The following is a 20,714-nucleotide window of genomic DNA, read 5'->3' as shown; positions in this document are numbered from 1 at the left end:
TTAATATAGACATTTAAGGCTATAACTTTCCTTCTAAGCACAACTTTAACTGCATTCCACAGATTTTATGTTGTATTTTCATTACCATTTAGTTCAAAATATTGTCCAGTTTCTCTTGTAATTGATTTTTTGTTTTTTGTGTGTTTCCCTTTGTTGAAAGCTTTTCATCCAAATGCAGTCACATACATTTCACTACATACTACTATAATTTTTATTCTAATACAGTAATACTCCTTCAATTTATCAGATCCTTTTCATAAGAGAAGTTAGCATATATGTAATTTATTTTTGATCCAGTGATTATTTAGAGTTTTATTGTTTACTTCCCAAATATGTAGTGTTTTCCTGGTTTACATATTGGTGTTTGTGAGGAAAATGTTAACACAGGGGGTCTGGTTGCTGACTCCTTTGTGTCTCTAAGGGAACCTGGAACCATGATTGACTCTTGGTTAACCCCTGGGAATGTGGCCCTCTGCATGTTTTTATGTTAATGGTTGATTTAGTTTTGAACACCAGGAGCAATAGACCGTGCTGTACCTGTTTGTCAGAACTGCTTTGTGCAAACATCCAGATTGATGAAGTGTACCTAGTTTCATTGTTGGGGTCCTGAGTTTCAGTTACCATGGCGGTCAAGTAACAGGATATGCCTGTATGACCAGCCTTTCGTACAAGCCATGAAAGCTGAGACTCAGTTGCTCTTTCTGCTCTTCCCTGGGCAGAGGTATTTTGCATATACCCCTATATTTTGCCTCTAGAGAGAGTATGTATAAAAAGGTCTGTGACCTCTCTGGGTTCTACCCAATGCATAACCTTTTTCCTCCTGCTTTTACTCTGTACCCTAGACTGTGATAAATCTTAGCCATGAGTATAACCTACTGTTGACTCTTCCGTGGTGAATCACAAACTTGAGGGTGGTCCTGTGTGCCCTAAAATGGTATTCTAATTTGATTCTTTTGTGGTCAGAGAACATACTCCATATGATTTCAGGTTTGGTTTTTTTAAGAAAAAAATTATTGAGGCTTGTTTTATAACCTAGAATATGATCTCTCCTGGTAACTATCCCATGTAAATCTGAAAAGAATGTGTATTCTGCCGTTTTGGGGTGTATCATTCTATAAATATATATTAGGTCAAAGTGGCTGATAATGTGCATATCTTCTATGGCTTTGCTGATTGTTCTTTTTTTTTTTTTTCTAGTTCAATCCATTGCTGAGACAGGAGTGTTAAAGTCATCAACTATGGTTGGAGAATTGTCTGTTTCTCCCTTTAATTCTGTCAACTCTTGTTTCATATATTTTGAAACTCTGTTATGGGATGCATACACATTTGGGTTGATCCCTTCCTGTTGAATTGACTCTTTTATCATTATTGACTCTTTTATCATTCTCCTTTATCTCTGGTAATACATTTGGTTTTGAAATTTGTCTTGTGATGTTAATGGCCATTGCAGCCTTTTGCTTATTACTCTTTGCAAGGTATGTTTTTCATCTGCTCATTTTTAACCTGTCTGCGTATTTATATTTAAAATGAGTGTCTTGTAAACAGTGTAGACTTGTGTAGTTTGTTTTATTTTTGTCTTCTGACAATTTCTGCTTCTTAATTGGAGTGTTTAATTCATTGATCTTTAATGTAATTATTGACATGATTGGGCTTAGGCCTAATATTTTATTTTTTATTTTCTACACATCTTCTCTGTTTTTCCTTCCTCTCTTCATCCTGCCTTGTTTGTAGAGGATTTGAATATGTTTTCAGAATTCTCTTTTATTTTGTCTTTTGATATTTTAGCTATTCTTTTTCGTACTCTTTTTATAGCAGCTGCCCTAGGGATTATAATATACAAAAATAACTTTTCACAGTCCACTTAATTAGTTAATAATGTACTACTTAGTACATTAGTTAATAATGTACTACTTCAAGTAAAACATCGAAAACTTACAAACTTATAGGTCCACACCTCTGTCCTTTTTGTTATAGTTGTTACATGTAAACACACACACACACACACACACACACACACTCCAGAAGACACTTACCATTTTAGTTTTGGACAGTTATTTGATTTATAAAGAAATTCAGAGGAAAAAAGCAAAATATAGTCCTCTGTATTTATTCCTCCATTTATTACTTCTTATGCTCTTTATTCATTTTTGAGTGTCCCAATTCCATCTAGTATCATTTGCCTTACATGTAAATAACTTCTAGCATTTCTTACAGTGCAAGTCTGCTGCCAGCAAATGCACTTCTTATAGTGATCTGCCAGTGACAAATGCTTTTAGTTTTCTTTTATCTGAAAGTATCTTTATTTTGTTTTCACTCTTCAGGGATATGTTTGCTGGATACAGAATTCTGGGTTAACATTTCCTTTTTTTTCCCCCCAAGACTTTAAAGATGTTCCAGTCTTTCTGTCTTCCATGGTTTCTGATGAGAAGTTAAGCATTAATCAGATCATTGTTCTCTTGATGGTGATATGTCATTTTTCTCTGGCTGCTTTCAAGGTTTGCTCTTTATCTTTGCCTTACAATGGTTTATTATGTACTGTGGCTGGGTTTCTCTGCTTATCCTGCTTTGATTCATGTATTTTGTATCTGCGAATTTCTTTCATCAATTTTGGGAAATTTTAATCCATTATTTCTTCAAATATTTTTTCTCTCTCCTCTTCATCTGGTATTCTATTTACATTTATTTATGACTGTATAATATCATTTAACAGGTCTCTTAGCTTCTGTTCATTTTGTTTAATTTTTTCTCTGTATTCTTCACCTTCTGTAATTTCTGTTGATTTGTCTTTAAGTTCACTTACTCATTCCTCTGTCATATCTATTTGATGTTAGTCAATCTAGTGATTTTTCCAGAAATTATATGTTTCTGTTGTTCTAAAATTTCATTTTTATTGTTTCTGTTTCTCTGCTGAGACTTCCAATTTCTCTGCTGAAGTTTTCATCAATTGATCATTCCAACATCTCTGCCATAATTGAGTCTAGTTCTCATGTTTTCTTTGTCTCATCTAACTAGGTTGTTTTGTTTTATTATGCTTTGAAATTTTTTGTTGAAAACTGGACATCATGTACTGAGTAATAGGAACTGAGGTAAATAGGCCTCTAGTGTGAAGTTTGTTGTTTATCTGGCTAGAAGTTAGACTGTGTGTAGTATGTACTGTAGCTGTAGGTGACAGGATAAACCTTCCGCTGATGTCTTTGTTTTTCACTCCCCTATTGTCTTCAGGTTCTCCTAGGGACTTGTTCTTAAATAAGGTCTGGGATGAGCTATTCGTTCAGTTTTATTCCCCTCTCATTATACAAGAGTTCTACTGATGTAGTGGGAAGGTGTGGGGAGAGGGGAAGTGTTTTATAATCCTAAGACTGGGTCTCAGTCTTTTAGTGAGCCTGTACCCCTGGGCTGTGACCTTCACGACTGCGTCTCAGCATTTGTTTTTCACCCTTAGGTGAAATAGGAAGGCTAGATGGGGGCTGGAATTGGGTGATTTCCTTCCCCCATGTGGAAGGCTAAAGGGGGTTAGAACCAACTGGGTATTTGGGTATTTTGAGCCAATTTGAGTATTTCACTTCCCCAAGGTTGATTAGGCTCTGTTAAATAGTTTCTCTTGAGGGCAGACCTTATTAAGAGGTAGAGAATGTTCTGGGCATATTACAAAGTAGCTACTTTCCCCCTCCCACTTCTGGAAGCCTGAGGGAATTTTTCTCTGATCTTCACTGTGAGAACTTGGCAGGGCTCCTGGTGGTAAAACTCACAAAAGTATGAGGGTCCCCCTAAGGTCAAGCCCCCCTGAAGTTTTTAACTCTCAAACTTGTCCACACTGAGCTTCTAGCAATCAGCTACAGTTTAGGTTTTCTACTCTGGTACTGGTTCTGGAGTTTTCTGTTCCTGGGCCTCTGCTTTGGTAAGTTGGATTTTCTGTATGCACCTGTCTGTCTCTACAGTTTTGGGGGCAGTGTTTTGCGCTGTGAGCTCAGTGCTCTGCTGGATCTAGAAAGAGTTGTTGACTTTCAGTTTGTTCACCTTTTTTTCTTGTTGTGAGAATGGGAATGATAAATTCCGAAGTCCTTCTATACCAAGGTCGGAAGTCAGGTTTTTATGAATTGAAAACATGTCTTCTTGTATTTCATTGAGGATAGCCACTTTAACATCCTTGTCTGTTAGTTCTGGTTCGTCTTGGAGTTGGACTAGAATGATTATCTTTTCTCCTGATAATGTGTTATATTTTGTGTGTGTGTGTGTGTGTGTGTGTGTGTGTGTGTGTGTGATATTTTCTTGATTCTTCATATGCTGGGTATTTTGGGATTATATCTTGGATGTTATGAATGTTAAATTGAGGAGATTCTGGACTATGTTATTTTTATCCATTAAGTACTATTTCTTTATTTTAGCAGCCAGTTTTCTTGGCTGGGCTTGAACAGCTAACTCTTGTATAGTAGCTCTTGTCTTTGTTCAGATCTGCTGTTTTTGGATGGGCTGTTAATAGTCTAGCCTGTGCAAGTGTTGTTCAGGGTTTAGTCAGAGATGTGGGTAATTAGGGGTTAGGGATCTACTCTTTGGGTCTTTCTCTTCAGTGCTCATGATTTCCTGGATTCTTTTTATCTGGTTTTTCAGGTCTGAACGACTGGGTTTTTCACACATGCTTATACTTCTGCTGTGAGCACTTGGACTTCACCTAAATCCAGACTAAAAGGCACATCATCTCCTCTCCTTCAACTGAGTGCACAATCTGCCAGTGTCTGTCTGCTTCTCTTCACTCATCAGCACCTTCTGGGTGGCAGTTACAGTCTTAGTTCAAAATTCGTTCTTTTGCTTTGCATTTATTCCATACCACCATAGTTAGGATTCAATTACAGATGTAATTGAATACAGAGTTTGGGGGTTCCCTCTCTGGCTGTCTTCCTTCTGGGATTCCCTCACTTCTTCAGCATTTTCCCAACTCACCTTTTCTGGTTCCCTACGCCAGGATAATGTCGGGTTTTTTCTATGTGTCCCCTGTCCTCCACTAGCTGCTGTTCATCACAAATGCTGCACTTAGCCCCAGGCTAAAAGCCATGGTGACTAAAACTTATTGACATAGTTCCCTGTCTCTATTCCTCCCAGCAGTTGTGAGTTCCCTGTGAGAGTCTGTATGCTTTTGCTCACTGTCCATTACCTTAAGTTCATTTCTCTTTCTATGATACCTAGGTTTTGTGGTTGTTTTTTGTGTGTATGTGTGCAGGGGACGGAGAGAGTCCTATAGGTTCTGAGTTTATCATATCCAGAAATGGAAAGTTTTGAGGAATATTTCCATGAGGGCAAAAAACCAATTTACTTTACTGAATAACCTTTTAGAAACCAAGACCATGTGTTCCTTTAGTGAATGTTGGTAAGACAGAATCCTGTGATGTCCTAGCCTCTTGTTTTCCATACAAAAGGGAGCAGGGGGCAGAGACATTTTAGAGATAAGCAGAATCCTTTAAGGGCTATGAGCAACCTATATATTCCCACCTCACTAAGTTGTATTGAAAATAGAATAACTTTTCACCAAGCCTGGAGATTTAAAAAAAAACCTATTTAGAGCTGTTTTAAGTCAAATGCTAGATTCTACTCTGCTTAGTACAATGCTTGTAGTAGGTATTCAGTAAATGTTATTTCACCATAATAAATTACTCACCATTAATAAATTAACTAAGAGTGAGCATTTTGATTATCTCAGAAATAAGAAAATTAAAGAAATATATTTGTATATTTTTCTTCTTGTACTCATGTAGATACGCAGCTGATATATTTCAAGCCATTTTAAATAAGATTACTTTGTCCATGATATACTTGGTTATATAGTGCTATATAAATGCGTTTGGGAGGAAGTCCCTGTAATGGTTATTTCTTCTAACTCATTTGCTGAAGGACTGTAGGGAATAGTGAGCTAGATAATTAAATAAAGTTCATTTTGTAGTTTCTACCTTATATGACAGCCAGAGTAAATGAGATTATTAACTTGAACACCTTAAGAATGCATACAGTAATTAGGAGGCTTATAGAAATCATCAAGGAATTTACAATGATAGAAGAGCAAAGAATTAAGGTTTATCTAATGATGGGGTTAAAGTGTTCTGCATGTATGTCTGCACACATACAAAGTATAAAATTCATCAAAATACAACTCACAATACTTTTGGCTCATTACCCTCTTGTAAATTCACATGTAAGAGATTATGTGGGGTCTTGATAGCATTATGGTAAATCACAGGCTGTGCTGTAGGTGCTACTCACTATTGAATGGGAATGAGATCAAAGCAGCCATGTTGGCCTGTCACTAAAATGAGAGATTTGGCATTGACTTGTCAGTGTGGTTATTGTAAAAGAGATGCAGTATGGAGCTGTTTCCTAAGATTAATCCAAGTATTCAGCATCATAACTCAGAAACTCATTCAATTCTCTGCCCTAGGTCTCCATTTACTCAGTGCTATAGGCAGATTGGTGAACCCTGAGAAGGCTTAGGCCTTTGAAGGGGCTGTGTGGTAGCTATCTTGCTGTTGGCTCTAGTGACCTGTAGCTATGGATCCCCCTGTATGCACCCCTTTTCTGAGGTTGAAATCCAGTGCCCCAAAGCTGCTTTGAGGCCTGAATTGCATGAGTGAGCACTCAAAATGTGAAAACAATTAATAGACCAGAATAACAAGGTAAGGCCAAAGAATGTTTTTATGGATATTCATGCATGTTGCCAGCAGGATTCAATTTTTTTCCAGATGATTCTGAAAGATTCGCTTATAATTTAATGAATTTATATTTGATTCTTCTGAGCACCCAGTTACATTCCTATTGGTTCTGTACCAGACCACATCATTTTATGTCCCTTTGTCTTACCCATCTCTGAGGTAGATAAATGCTTCAGTTCAATGGGTGGTAAGGGGCTGTATTTTCATGGGACTTTCCTTGTGTTTCACAGTGTCTGTGCGATAAGAAGGACAAGAAGAAAATCTGTTTTACAATAAACTGCATAAGGTGTTAAATTCTATAACGCTTATTATGAAGTTTGGTAAAATGCTTTTCCAAAGAGAATTTTCTCCTCAAATTAGTAGCTATCAATAAATTGGTATGTGGGAGGAACCTTCCTTAAGATTGGTGTTCCTTGGTAGCTAAAGCAAGACATTGCAGACATTTCAGAAGCAGTTTCCAAGGAGGTGAATAGATGGTGAGGTAATTTTCTTAAGTACTTGGATCCTGATTGTCTCCAGAAGCTTTGAAGCTGTGAGTTACAAAATAGACTGATTTGATCTCCTGGGGATATTTGCCAGCTTCATAATTGCACCGAGATTTTTAATGAAAACAAGTGACAACACGATGTCTTTCCCTTTGTTCTAGGAGGGAGGCGATTCCTTGGTGATAAGGAACAAAGTGTAGGTTTCAGTTTGGAAGACTTGGAAAACCAGATTTCTTATAGGCCAAACACAGCAGTATATCTGTGATACAGTTATGCAGCCACCAAGTTGTGACTACTTGTTTTATTGAGATAGCCTTGAAAAAAGTCAATTAGACTAAGCAACATGAAGGCAGGTTTTATGTTATTTTGGTAATCGGACTCCTGGCACGACGCTTGGCTGTGGTAGATCCTGATACATTTTTGTTAGAAGAATGGGAAGTCTGTTGTGTTGCAGTGTCCTAGGTTGCTTGACGTGTAGACTTTCCTTCCTGCCCCTGGCAAACAAGTCATTTTTCAGGACTCTCAAGTGTTGCCTGGTCTGTGAAGACTTCATATCTTTTCTGGTTACCACTAACCTGACCATTCTTCCCTTAATGTATCCTTTACTTCTTTTATAGCATCTATGACATTTTAATTTCATTTTTGATGTGTATCTGCCTCTTTATACCACAGTGGGGAGCTCCATTACAGTTTGTTTGTTTACCCTTGGTATATTAGTAGGAATGAGTTTGGCTGCAATGAACAGAAATGCAATTAATAGAGGCTTAGATAAGAGTGTAGTTATCTCACAAAAGTAGTTTGGAGGTAGGCAATTCAGGGTGGATGTCTTCAAGGACACATACCTTTCTGTTTTTCCAACCCATTAAGTTTAGCATGTGGTTCTCATTCGCATGATTGTACAATGGCTATATTTCACACCTCACATCCGTATTCCATGCAGGAAGAAAGAGGGCAACTGGCAGAAGGGTTTGCAGAGGTATGTCCTCTTGAAAACAAGACTCTCCCCTTACATCACATTGGCTAGAACTGGGTCACTTGTACACCCTTAGTTACAAGGGAGTCTGAGAACTTTTCCAGCCCTCCTCCTACAGAAAGGCTGCGGGGCAAAGGCATTGTGGATGGCATTTGTGTAGGTAGTCTGCAATTTCCTGTTGATGATTGGGGTCTCCCTCAAAAATGTCCTGGCACATGTCCAACCAATTATGTCACATATTGAACATATTTTAGTAGTAGGCTTACCATCTTAAATCTCAAGAACAAAATCTGTTTCTTTGCTATTTCTTCAGATTCTTTGCATCTATTTTAAAAGTGTGGTCTGGCTCTTGGTTTCAAATTAAACTTACTTTGGCCATTTTCAAGATGAAGGTTATGGTCAGAGATGGAAATAAGCAGTAGTACAAGAGAATGTGGTTCTAGGAACTTGGCCCCAGCAGTATGGAAACCATTTCCCTGTAAGTGATGGACTCCATAAATAGTCTGTCTGCTTCCTAGGATTCTGTGATTTCTAGATGTCCTCCAATTCCTTTTTCCTTTTATGAATTGCATTTGACAGAGGGCGGGGCTGCAGCACTTGATGGGTCCCCTCATTTGTAGTGTGAGTATATTTAATTTCTGTATCAACAAATAGTTTCCGGGTATCCTCTTCTTTAAACTGGTTGGAATGAAGCTGAGGGCATCTGGGAACCCTTAGGACCCTCTCCTCCTTGCTGCTGCTGCCCCCACTCCTATTCTCTACTGCTTTCTTAGGGCACTCCTTCCTTTGATTTGTGACTTTATTTGTATTCCTTACTGTGTTCTCTAGATAGTTGTGAATTGTAATGTCTCTTTCTTTATCCAAATACATGTTTTTTTCAGCCATAAATTCCCTTGTCCTTACTTACGGCAGCAACAGGGAAACACTACAGTCATATCTATTAGACAAATCCCTTTCCTCAGAGACCAAGCTTTCCTCCACAGTCTTTCCCTTTAGTTGTTCTAGGAAAGGCAGGAGGTTTTCTGGAGGTTTTCTGAAGCAGTTTTTAAGTTGCTTCTAGAAAATTTATATCCATTTTGGTAGTGGACAAATTTTTTTCCTTCGAAGGCCACATATATAAGGAGGAAGAGATCAAATAAGGGCCACACATGTAAAGATCCTACTTAGAAGGTAGTTCTTTTGGGTAGAAGTTTTATTTTTGAGAGAAAATGTTCTTCATCCATGCTTTTGCAATTAAAAACAGCGTAAATGCCCCAAAAGAGCAGAGAGCACAAAATTTTAACCAAAAGCTATAGGTTTATAAAAGAAGAAATATAGCTAGCTCATATATACATTATATATAATCTATTCAACCTGATTGTGATCAAGGAATTGTAAACTAAAGCAATGAGATACCATTTTTTTTTTTTTTTTTTTTTTTTTTTTTTTTTTTGCTGTAAGCAGGCCCCTCACTGTTGTGGCCTCTCCCATTGCGGAGTGCAGGCTCAGCAGCCATGGCTCACGGGCCCAACTGCTCCACGGCATGTGGGATCTTCCCAGACTGGGGCACGAACCCGTGTCCCCTGCATCGGCAGGTGGACTCTCAACCACTGCGCCACCACGGAAGCCCCCGAGATACCATTTTTAATCTATTGAATTCACAAATTTGAAAAACAAAATGCTCATACTCATTGACAAGTGTGAGAAATAGTCTTTAAAAGTTTTTTAATTATAAAAGGTTAGGCATACTGAAAAGTAGAGAAGCCAGTATGATGAAAACTTCTATGTCTACTATTTTATTTATTTCGGATCTTTTTTTAAAGGCCTAATCCTCCCTAATCTGGTTCCGTTTCTTCCTCCCTTCTTCCTTCACTGTCAGCCTCCCTAAAGCCAACCTGAGGCAGCCACTTTCTGTAAACAAGCATTCTCGTATACTGGTGGTAAAAATGAAATTGCTTCAAACTTTCTGGAGGGCAAGTTAGCAATATGTATCAATCAACCTAGGAATTTAATCTCAGAAAACAATAAGATGTGCATAAAAATATAGGTGGGTACATATCAACATTATTTATAATAAAGAAACAGAACCATCCTAAATGAACACCACTAAAGCACTGGTTACATAAATGATAAATATTCATATGATGGATTATGAAGTAGTGATGAGAATTTATGTGTGTTCCAAGTTGTCTGCCCTATGTATATATCATTGAGTAGAAAATATTTCCCATACATGTCATGCAAGAATCGGTAGTCAGTGCAATGGTAAAACATATAATTTGGTTTTGTGTTATGAACAGTTAAAGTAGAAAAAGAAAGGTAAAGGGGAAAATGGAAAATTAAAAGATCAGTTGAGTTTATAATGAAAGAAAGTGAAGTCGGCAGCTGGTTTGTTTAGGCTGTTCAGGGGTCTTGGTGTCTTAGCCATCAGTTATTGAGTGTTTTTTCTCTGTGTCACCTGGGTGCAGAAAGGCCAAGTGATGGCCTCATCCCTCAAGCAGCTTGTGATCTGGGGGAGATAATACACAGAAAATTGGTGAACAAACAAGAGAGAGTAATATTTGACAAATGCGTACTACAGATTTGAATGCTATAGAAATTCGGAGGACAGAGAGATTATGTCCTGCTGGGCTGATAGAGATGCATTTCTAAGGAGGCAGGAAATTATACTGTCATTAATAATGGCTTTTGGATTCCAATATGCCAAAAGGAAGTGACATCATATTTAAATGAAGGGGAATGGTATGAACAAAGGCTTGGAAGTGGGAAAGTATATAGCATTTGTAGAGAGCTGGCTTGCCTTGATTTGTAGGATTCTTGTTGGAGTGGAAAAACAATTAACAAGGACCAGTACTCGGCCTAGAATGTCACCCTTGTCTTCAGACCTCTGATGCGGCTTTGCATGTAGTTGTGTTTGTTGCTTTTAATTGCAAGTCACAAAAATGTTCATTTTAGTATTAGAAAATCTACTGTAGGACATATGAAATTAAGCTGAAATTTTTCCATTCTTGGTTCACTACTATAGTGGGGACAGCAGTAGAGTGAGAAGCAGATCTAGGATGTGCTGCAGGGTCTACCAAGCAGCAACTCTGCAGTTTGGTTACAACCAAACCAAGCCTTGGTTTCCTCATCTGTAAGACAAGTATGATATTATTCGCCTTACTGAATTCATAGGGTTTCTAATGTGCAGATCAAGTAAAATGATATAAAGATTCTTCTTGACGCAGTGTTGGAGAGGCAAAAAACATCTTCAGACAGAACCCCCTCTACCCTCTGCTCCCTCAACCTCAACTCTGATGAAAAGGTATGTAACTAAGGGAAATAAAGGATTTATAGAGAAATTTGAACCCACCTGAAAATTGAGTACTGACATGACAATAGTCCAGAAAAACGTTCCCCCACCCAATACCAGAATCTTCAGTGTGTTGTCCCCAGAAAGTTGGACTCCAGTATAGATTTGGTGGTTGCTTTTGAGCCACGATTATATTGTAACAAACATCCTCTTTTCTTTTGGCCAGTTGATCCCAGGGCTGTACAGATTTGGTAAACTCACTTGACAGGCATTCACAATGTATTTCCGAAGTGTAGTAATTCTTAGGGACCCAAGGCTACCCCCAGATGGACTATAGTCCCTCATCCTTAATTTTTTAGTGTAGAATGATATTCTGAATTCTCTTGGCCCATGGGTTTGCTTATCAGCATTTTTTTCAGGGCTGCCACTCTTTTCTGGCTAAAGGCCAGCAGAGTGAGTCAGATCACTTAGGATTTGTTTATAGAGTGGCCATCAGGATATTTGTCAGAATCAGCCAGGTGCAGTGAGTTTCCTTTGGCATGGGCATTCCTCTGGGCCTGGTGTGTTTTTGATTGTATCTAGGAAGTTTTAGGAAGCCATTTGAGTGGGTCCATTTCTAAATATATTATACAAATGTAGAGTACGCTGCTTCTGGGCTATCTTGCCATTGGCCTACTTATAACAAAGGAACTATTGAAATTGTGTTGTAAAATGCCTTATAGTAGGGACTTCCCTGGCGTTTCAGCAGTTGAGACTCTGTGCTTCTGTTGCAAGGGGGCACCGGTTCAATCCCTGGTCGGGAAACTAAGATCCTACATGCCATGTGGTGCAGCCAAAAAGTTAAAAAAAAAACACAAAACCTTATAGTATTTACTATATGGATGTTGAAGATATTGTTCATTACAATATGACACTAAGGATAATTTTTCTCTCTAATCTCAAAATCCTAAGTGATAAGGCTTCTAGGCAATTGGTTTGTTTTTATCGTAGGGATGCCATGGCTTATGTAACTAATAGTGTTTTTCTCTTGGCATTGGCTACTAAGAGGTTTATCTCTTTCTTTAACAAAGAGACAGAACCCTTCAGCAAGTTTTTTGTATACAAATCTCAGTTCTCTCTCTTGAGGCTATATTATCCTGAAACTCTTCTATTCTTGATTTTTCCCTTTGTCACATTTTCCTCAAATGCTTTTTGTTTTTTAATTTAATTTAATTTTATGTTATTATCTGATTTTATATAGATCATCTTTAATTCTTTCCAGAACTAGGTAGGGTATGAGTAAATAAGATTAATTTGATACTGAAATGTTAAGTTTAATGTGTTGAAATGGTGTCTGTTTTGCTTTTGTTATTTATTATGACTTGGTGGTAATGTAGGATGCCAAAGTAGGTGATCTACTGAAGTATATAACAATTGAACTTTTAGATAAGATAGAATGGAGAGGTAAAGCAACAAATGATCATATGCCTACAATAACCCCTGCAGTGAATACCTCAAGGTATGCACAAGTTATATCTGCCCTTTCCTATCAAGCTTCTCAAGTCTCAGTTCATTTCACCAGGAAGCCTTTTATAGAAGAGGAAACCGAGTTCCAGATATTTCTCACAACTCAATAAGTAACAAGAACAAAGGACTAGCACAGTGCACGTTCCTTGATCAGGATCATTTCTCCCATGCCCACCCTATATGATCCAACTCTTTCATTGCCATATCATCTCTATTTTACCATGGGAAAACTCCAATTTTTGTAGTCTATTTCAGCTAGGTATTAAGAAGCAAGCTGATTAAATTAATTTACACGTGTGAAGAGTTGATAACTCCCTCTGATTTTCCTAGTAATATATGCCGGTTTGCCCCAAAAGATAAGATAGCTCTATCTCTAGATGTCTAAATCCAGGTTCTCCCATTTATCTGTCCCAAGGCAATAATCAGAAATGAGAATAACGGTTTATATTTAAAAATATACACTGCTACATTATTTATGACAGCAAAAAATAGAATCAGTTCTTAATGGCTGCATAAATTTTTATTGTATGAATGTAACAAAGCTTATTTTTTTTCTTTTTTTTCTTGTTATTTCTTGTCTTTTTTTTAACATCTTTATTGGAGTATAATTGCTTTACAATGGTGTGTTAGTTTCTGCTTTATAACAAGGTGAATCAGCTATACATATGTTCCCATATCTCTTCCCTCTTGCGTCTCCCTCCCTCCCACCCTCCTTATCCCACCCCTCTAGGTGGTCACAAAGCACCGAGCTGATCTCCCTGTGCTATGTGGCTGCTTCCCACTAGCTATCTATTTTACATTTGGTAGTGTATATATGTCCATGCCACTCTCTCACTTCGTCCCAGCTTACCCTTCCCCCTCCCCATATCCTCAAGTCCATTCTCTAGTAGGTCTGTGTCTTTATTCTCGTCTTACCCCTAGGTTCTTCATGACCTTTTTTTTTTTTTTTTTTTTTTTTTGCTTAGATTCCGTATGTATGTGTTAGCATATGGTATTTGTTTTTCTCTTTCTGACTTACTTCACTCTGTATGACAGTCTCTAGGTCCATCCACCTCACTACAAATAACTCAATTTCGTTTCTTTCTATGGCTGAGTAATATTCCATTGTATATATGTGCAACATCTTCTTTATCTATTCATCTGTTGATGGACACTTAGGTTGCTTCCATGTCCTGGCTATTGTAAATAGAGCTGCAATGAACACTGTGGTACATGACTCTTCTTGAATTATGGTTTTCTCAGGGTATATGCCCAGTAGTGGGATTGCTGGGTCATATGGTAGTTCTATTTGTAGTTTTTTAAGGAACCTCCATACTATTCTCCATAGTGGCTGTACCAATTCACATTCCCACCAGCAGTGCAAGAGTGTTCCCTTTTCTCCACACCCTCTCCAGCATATATTGTTTCTAGATTTTTTGATGATGGCCATTCTGACTGGTGTGAGATGATATCTCATTGTAGTTTTGATTTGCATTTCTCTAATGATTAATGATGTTGAGCATATTTTCATGTGTTTGTTGGCAATCTGTATATCTTCTTTGGAGAAATGTCTATTTAGGTCTTCTGCCCATTTTTGGATTGGGTTGTTTGTTTTTTTGTTATTGAGCTGCATGAGCTGCTTGTAAATTTTAGAGATTAATCCTTTGTCGGTTGCTTCATTTGCAAATAATTTCTCCCATTCTGAGGGTTGTCTTTTGGTCTTGTTTATGGTTTACTTTGCTGTGCAGAAGCTTTCAAGTTTCATTAGGTCCCATTTGTTTATTTTTGTTTTTATTTCCATTTCTCTAGGAGGTGGGTCAAAAGGGATCTTGCTGTGATTTATGTCAAAGAATGTTCTGCCTATGTTTTCCTCTAAGAGTTTAATAGTGTCTGGCCTTACATTTAGGCCTTTAATCCATTTTGAGTTTATTTTTGTGTGTGGTGTTAGGGAGTGTTCTAATTTCATTCTTTTTTTTTTTTTTTTTTTTTTTCGGTACGCGGGCCTCTCACTGTTGTGGCCTCTCCCGTTGCGGAGCACAGGCTACGGACGCGCAGTCTCAGCGGCCATGGCTCACGGGCCCAGTCGCTCCGCGCCATGTGGGATCTTCCCGGACCGGGGCACGAACCCGTGTCCCCTGCATCGGCAGGCGGACTCTCAACCACTGCGCCACCAGGGAAGCCCTAATTTCATTCTTTTACGTGTACCTGCCCAGTTTTCCCAGCACCACTTATTGAAGAGGCTGTCTTTTCTCCACTGTATATTCTTGCCTCCTTTTTCAAAGATAAGGTGACCATATGTGCGTGGGTTTATCTCTGGGACAAAGTTTATTTCTGAATGGTAGAACATTTAGGGAATGATTAAATTATGGTACATGAATATAATGTAGCCATCAAGAATCATGTTTATGAAATATTTAATTTCATAGGAAGATTATTTTGATATATGAATGAAAAAAGTTGGACACAAAATGGAGTATCATATGAGCTCAACTTGTTAAAATACAGTATTTTATTTATTCAATAAATTTTTTATTCGATAAATTTTGCATGTCTAGTGTGTGTCAAGTAGAGTGATGAGTGTGAGGATATAGAATCAAACAAAATATGCATGATCCCTGCCAGCATTAAACAAAATAGGGCATGATTATGAAATTAAATCTCCCTTAGGGGATTGGTGATTTGTAGTCAAATGTGCTTAAGCTCATTTTCTAGTTTGTGGATTCTCCAGGACCTTGGTTTCATTTCTCTTCTGCTTTTTGTCTGGGAATTCATAGCTCTCCAGTTCAATTAGATTGAGTGGTAGAATTTAAAAATAATAGCAACAGACAATTCAAGCCTGACATTCCCCATCATCTTGAGATTTTTATTTTTTTTAACCTATGTGGTCAGTGTTGCCCAATGACATCAGTATAATAGCTTCTCCTAGAAATCTATCCTTGTGAGTTTGTGTGGGCTCCTTCTGCAGGAGAAGATACTAGTTTGCAAAGGAAAAAAACATTTTTTTAGTTTTACCTGACACGAGCCTTTATAGAATGTGATTCTTATTGTTGGGTAGCATTATGAAATTAATTTTGTTCTTGAGACAAATTTCCTTTAAAAAAATTTGAATGATGCTTACAGGAAATGGACCTTTACTCAGAAATAGTTTTTACTGAAGAAGCTATAAATCTTATTTATTTAGGAAAGTCATCCTGCAAAATAAACCTTCTTTAGAATTGAGGTTAATGTTTTAATTTAATGTTTAATGGTCCGTGTCAAACCATTAAATTTTGGTTCTCCCAGTAGCTTCACTGTAATATCCTTGAACATATTCACTACAATGATACGCTTTGTTAAATAGTGATGCAACTTATTACATGTCATAGAAAGAGCTCTTCCTTCTAAAACCTTAGAGGTGTATCAGATTTGTTCGATATACTATTTGTTATGATATTTCAATGCCATTTTTGTCATGTGCATTCACAGTAGGATAGTGGGAATGTTAAAAATGTGAGAACGGATTTTTTTTCTGGTTGAATTGTAAATGTTGAGCTCTTGAAGTTATTTAGTATATCTGATCTCATTTATTTAAAAGAATTATAAACCTGAATTACTTATATGATCACATTTAAAGCACCAGTATTGTTGCATTTAGGGCTAAGATTTTGTGCTGTGGTTTGCCTAAGGTAATACAACCAAAGCCACATTGTTTATTCTTTTACTTTTTCACTCACACATGGTGTCCATTATGCATTGATCTTGTCCAGCAGTATTAACTTTCTTTAACTGATTTTTCTGCTATCTGAAGAGTCGTATTAAAATTTAATCAGTAAACTAAAAATAAGCAGCTAATGCCATAGTGCATTCTGGTAACTCATAAAAGAGAAAAAGAAAGTAAAACCTAATGTGGGCTTGTGAGGTTAAAGGAAGGTGAGTATGTATTTATTGGCTATTCAAGGATATATGTAAATTACCTTTTTTTCTCTCTGAGAAGTGTGATGTAATGGGACCACACTTGTAGGTGATACACTCTTCCACTTGCAGATATTTACTGTTTTCCCTACTAGCGCTGAACTGCTCTGAATTATATAGCACTATATAATAGGGGTAAAGCCCATCTGTGCCCCTTGTTTTCCTCAGAAGAGCTTTTCTGGACAGTGACTATGGCTAACATGGTTCATGAGTTATGTCCTGTGTGTGCTGCACTTCCCATCCGCCAAAACGAAGCAAATCCTACCCACAAGCATTATCTTCATAATAGCCTCTCCCTTTTTGTCTCATTTCCACGTTGAAGGTTCTTTCCGACTTACTGCTTTTCTTGTTTCTCTTTTCAAAACACTTCTAGATTTAGAAGAGGTACCTAACCATATTCCTGCTGTTAGTTGTAACTTTACTTTTATTTTTGATGGCTCTCTTCTGCTCAAAGTTACTTGTTTTCACAATACCACAGAGAACCTATTAGTTTAGAAAATTATGGCATTTTGCTCATCTTAAAAGTAATATTTGCTTAAATGGGCAAAAGATTTGAATCAAGCAGTTCACGTAAGATGTCCAAATGACCAATTTAATGTTCAGAAAGGTGTTCAGCTTCATCACTCATCAGGAAAATATATGATATGATACCATTAACACCCACCAGAGTAGGAAAGATGAAAAAGACAATACCAAAGAGTCTGTGAAAATGTGGAGCAACTGGAACTCTGCTCTAGTGCTGCTGGCAGTGTGTATTGGTCCAGCCACACTGGAAAAGTGTTGATCAAGTAATGAGTAGAGCTGAATATAGGTATGCCTATGAACCCATTAATTCCATTTTTAGGCATAGACGCAGAAACATTTACATACATTCATAAAAAAACATGTACAAGAATGTTCATAGCACTATTTGTAGTAGACCTAAACTTGAGAAAACCCAAATGTCCATCAGTAGTAAAATGAATACATTAACGGGGATATATACCTAACATGGAATTGGTAGTGAGAATGAATGAACCATGACTACATGGAACAATATGGATGAATCTTACAAACATTATGTTGAGCAGAAGAAGCTAGATCCAGAAGAGTATACACTGTGATTCTACTTATATGAAGTTCAAAAACACTCAAACTTCATCTATGATGTAAGAACTCAGGCTGGTGGCTACCCTTGCTGTGAGGTAGTGACTAGACAGGAGGGGGGTTGGGGGGGCTTCTGGGGTGCCAGTATTCTGTTCGGTGTTCTGGTCTGGGTACTGGTTACATGGGTTGTGCTCACTTTATGAAAATTCAACAAGGAATATACTTATGATTTGTACACTTTTATGTATGTATGCTTTATTTTAATAATATTTTATATAAGCGAATAATAAGTACTGTATTATTTATCTACTGCTACATAACAAATTACCCCAAAACTTAGCAGTTTAAAATAATAATTATCTCCCAAGTTTCTGAGAGTTAGTGATCCAGCAGTAGGTAAGCTGGGCGGTTTTAGCTCAGGGTCTCTCACAAGGTTGCTAACAACATGTCAGCTGGGGCCTGCAGTCATGTGACAGCTCGAATGGGGCTGGAGGATCTGCTTCAAGGTGGCTCAGTCATCTGCCTGTTGACAGAGGCCTCACTGAAAGCTCCTTATGTTACCACAGACTAGAAAAAAGAAAAACCCCACAGATAACATTTATTTGCTCATTTATTTATTTATATACATATATTTGTGTATAATGTTTTTACACGTTTAAATGTATTTAATGAATTATAATGAAAACTGTCATAATTTTTTTCTCCACTCTACATTGTGGGCATCCATTTTTTTATGACTGGCTCATCTATAGATCTATTTCATCATTTTTGCATATAGTTTTACTGAGGTATAATCGACATACAGTTGACATACATGCACATAATTGAAGTGTACAACTGGATAATTTTTTGTGCATGTATACACCCATGAAATTGTCATCACAATCAAGATAATGAGTAACTTCTCACCCCAAAAAGTTTCCTCCTGTCTCTTTATCATAATCCCTCCTCTCATTCTTTTTAATGGCTGAAAAGTTTTATTTACATATGTAAAGCGTCATTAAAATCCACACTTAGGTATGCTCACAGGTAGCTCAATCTGATTTTTTGTTTAAATTGTAGAACTCTCACCCCATTTGGAGGAAGAAATCCCCCTCTCCCAGTCAAGAGCATGTAAGCCAGATTGCCTGGGTTAGAATTTGAGCTCTGCCACTTTGCACACTGTATGACCTTGGACAAACTGCTTAATTATTCTGCATCAGATTCCTTATCTGTACCTCTCGTGCTAATGCTAGTACTATACCTAACTCATAAGATTACAAACATTAAAGGAATTAATACACATAATGATCTGATGACAAAGCACTATGTTATTGTCTTCTGTTGTTATTGTTCTCGTGGGTTGCTATGCTAAAAGCCTGGGTTCTCAGTTTCTCCTGATGATATTAAAGCTGTGAGTTGATAGTGTCCTACCTTCAAATATATTACTGGCACCTACTTCTTCCTTTCACTCCTGTTTCTTCTGTATCACCTCCCTCTGAGTTCCTTACTAAAGATGAGGAAAGGTATGTATTTAATGCCAGGCTCTTTTGGTATTTAGGTGATGTCTTAGGGATATTTAATTTGCTGAGAGATACCCAAAATAGGATGCTTTACAAATCCCAAAACCTTATGAGTCAAGATGTCAGAATGCCACTTGCATATTTCTACCTTAAAAGTTGTTAGTGGTGACTTTGATAGTAGTGGTTATACATGTACAATAATTATTCCTTGAATATATGCTAAGTATATATCCTGTGAAAGATCCAAAGAATTAAGATATTTTTGTCCTTGGGAAGCTTACTATCAACTTGAAGAAATAAGATTATATTTTGAAGTAGTGAGTGTGGAAAGGCTGGGATCAGGTATTAGAGATACAGCAAAGGAAGAGTGAGTAGGTCTTACTGATTGTTTATGTCAGATTGAGCCAAGGATACTGCCACTGCTGTAAACCATGAAACAGGTGTGTGTTTTACTACTTCCCCTAAACTGGAAACAACCCAAATTTCCATCAGTGATAGAATGAATAAATAAATAGGAATGTATAACTAATAGGGAGTGGGTAGTGAGGATGAATGTACTACAACCACATGCAACAGTATAGATGTTCACAAACATGAAGTTGAGTGGAAGAAGCTAACTCCCTAAGTATACACTATGATTCCATTTAAATGAAGATCAAAAAACACGCAAAACTCATTTATGGTGTGAGAAATCAGGTTAGCAGTTACAGGTGCCTACCCCTCCACCCCCAGTTTCCTCACCTTGCTAATTCCGAGTACAGGGCTTGCCCTGATCACCGTAACCACCGTGACCACCATCGCCTCCAAGGAGAGATCGGGGCTCTGTTCTTCTTCAGGATTTATGGTCCAGGGAAGTTGCAGAGTGGGCTATCTACATGGCAGATTGGCTGGGGACTGAATAAAGCCTCAGGCATAGGTAGGCATCCTTCTAGCAGGGAGGTCATCAGCAAGGGCATGAGCACCATCCGAGAGAAGCCCTCACCGTGCACCACCAGGAAAGATTCTGTCCATATGCTTGCACTTGTGGTCTGTTGATGCTAAAACCACTCCTAAGGGACTCTTGGGCATTCAGGTAATGCCCCTCACTAAAATGGCCCAGCGGTACCCACCTGTTTGGTCCCTGCAGATCTGGCCCTTCTGTCCTATGGCCCACTGACTTCTCTCCTCCCTTTAACCTAAGGGAGCCTTTCTAGCCTGGGATGGGGGAATGAATGGATGGGATTGAAGGGGGAACCCATGCTCTCGTTACATTCTTCAGTCATATTG

The 20,714-nt window shown here is 37.8% G+C and overlaps 1 protein-coding gene across 2 annotated transcripts in view; it reads left to right on the top strand.

The window, feature by feature from the left end:
• PRRG1 (proline rich and Gla domain 1) overlaps positions 1-20,714 on the top strand; it is a 148,783-nt gene that overhangs the window by 23,335 nt on the left and 104,734 nt on the right. The window contains exon 2 of one of the 2 annotated variants that reach the window (XM_060087893.1): positions 1,198-1,241. The exons of the other annotated variant lie outside the window; for it this stretch is intronic. The gene's annotated coding sequence lies outside the window, so the exon portion shown is untranslated. The remainder of the gene's footprint in view (positions 1-1,197; positions 1,242-20,714) is intronic. 2 annotated transcript variants of the gene reach the window in all.

This window comes from Mesoplodon densirostris, chromosome X, assembly GCF_025265405.1.
Source record: "Mesoplodon densirostris isolate mMesDen1 chromosome X, mMesDen1 primary haplotype, whole genome shotgun sequence".
NCBI classification, from domain to species: domain Eukaryota; kingdom Metazoa; phylum Chordata; class Mammalia; order Artiodactyla; family Ziphiidae; genus Mesoplodon; species Mesoplodon densirostris.
The sequence above is the reverse complement of the archived record's forward strand: the minus strand, read 5'-3'. Positions and strand labels throughout refer to the sequence as shown.